Here is a 2,030-nt window from a genome sequence, read left to right as displayed (position 1 = left end):
TGCTTTCGATTTTTTTAAGAACGTACCCAGAAGCAGGGGTGCCTGGGTGGCTCAGTCAGTTGAGCGTCCGACTTCGGCCCCGGTCGTGATCTCGCGGTTCATGAGTCCAAGCTCCACGTCGGGCTCTGCGCTGACGGCTCAGAGCCTGGAGCCTGCTTCGGATTCTGTGTCTTCCTCTCTCTCTGCCCCTCCCCACCTCGCGCTCTGTCTGTCTGTCTCTCTCTCTCAAAAATAAATAAAAACATTAAAAAAAAAAAGAACGTATCCGGAAGCAGAATTGCTGATCATATGGTACTTCTGTTGAAATAGCTAGAATTGCCAAATCATTACACTGTATGCCTAAAACTAATATTAACACTGTGTGCTAATTATACTGCAACAACAACAACAAAAAAACCTAAACAGCTCTTCCAATAAATATTAAACACGGTACATGAGAAGAATCACTTTGTCAGCTTAACTGGGCATGTTGTTAATTTCCCGGTGGCTTATAAAATGAGAACGCATCTTACCATTGGTGACATCTTAGAGTCTATGAAATTCGGAACAATGCTGACAAGAACACGACACTGGCAATGGTCCTGGGCTGAGCCTTTTCCCGAGGTGGCCAGACAGTGGACCCCGTGCTTCACTCACACGATCTCTTCTATTCCTGACAATATCCTTTAAGTAGCCATTATTATTTTCATGTTACAGATGAAGAAACTGAGGCATAACAAGTGAAATAACGTGTCAAAGGGAACATAGCTCATCTATGGTAACACTGTAGTTATTACGGTAATTCTTTTTTCTTTTTTCTTTAATTCCAAAGCAATTTCAAAATACAGAAAGCGTTAAGGGCGGCACAAAACACCTCAATACTCCCTTTGAATGACGTCACGAGCCATTCAAGCCTCAGTGTCTCAGTCACGCCTTTTATAACAAAGGATCCAACCCAGGATCCAACACATCTCCGTGTGTAGACGTCACGCCTCTACAGGCTCCTTCAACCTGGAACGGCTGCCCCTCCTCCCTCTGCCATCTGTGAAGTCTGCAGGTCAGGCATGTTGCAGAACGTTCCCTGTTTAGGCTGGTCTGGGGTTTTCCTCAGGATTCGACCCAGGTTATAATTTTTGGTCAGGATCACAGAGAAGCGACGCTGGATTCTTCTCAGGGCATCCTGTCAGCTTTCAAGTTTGCTCTGTCCAGTTGCTGGGGAGGTTCACTCTGCTCACGTGATGAAGATGGAGTTGGCCAAACTTCTCCATTGTCAAGTTAGTCCCTCCTGCCCCCCCCCCACTCCCCCGACCTTTTGTTTTCAATTAGCAATAATCACGCCTCGGATAAACCTCATTGGCTACGATACTGCCACTGCACAAAGCTCCCCCGACCTTTTGAATTAACCAATGAGTATTTTGTGGAGAGGTTTTTGGATTGGAGACTGTGTGAAATCCCATCATCCCCCTCTTCCACCCACTGATTTAGCAAGGAGTGATGCTCCTTAACTAAATTGCAGACTATCATAACGATTGCCCCTTTTGAGTGTATCCTTCCTTCTACGTTTGTTCTTTGGCACTAACTAAAGAAAGAACTTTATTTTCTTCCCATGTTTTTAGCCCCTTATTTAATCAATGTAAACCCATGGCTTCCTGCTTTATTAAATGGATACCATCGATCAGTATGATTATTTGTTGGGATGTTTTGATCAGCCCAGGTTTGGACAGTAAGAGCTCCTTCAAAGTGGCTCCTGTGGCCTTTGGACACATCTCCCTTACTCCTCAAGGCCTTCCTGATGTTTGGGCACCATAAGATACGCCCGTCTTATCTTGGACTTCTCCTGCCCCAGCCTTAGGCTCAGGCATTTCTCCAAGGAATTCTAGTTGTTTCTTTCTTTGGTGTTGTGTTGTGTTGTGTTGTGTTGTGTTGTGTTGTGTTGTGTTGTGTTTAGTTAGTGGAGAATGATAGTTAGGGCTCACTGCTGCTCAGGCCCTCAGGGTGGACAGAGCCAGGAAGTGGATGAACGGATGTATGCACGCATGAACCCTGTTTTC

The 2,030-nt window shown here is 45.4% G+C and overlaps 1 pseudogene; it reads right to left on the bottom strand.

Moving 5' to 3' along the window:
- Positions 1-1,280: 1,280 nt before the first annotated feature.
- LOC115519513 lies at positions 1,281-1,362 on the bottom strand (annotated as a pseudogene).
- Between the last annotated feature and the right edge of the window lie 668 nt (positions 1,363-2,030).

Source organism: Lynx canadensis, chromosome B4 (assembly GCF_007474595.2).
Source record: "Lynx canadensis isolate LIC74 chromosome B4, mLynCan4.pri.v2, whole genome shotgun sequence".
In the NCBI taxonomy this organism is placed as follows: Eukaryota; Metazoa; Chordata; class Mammalia; order Carnivora; family Felidae; genus Lynx; species Lynx canadensis.
This window is presented reverse-complemented; position numbering and strand designations above follow the sequence as displayed.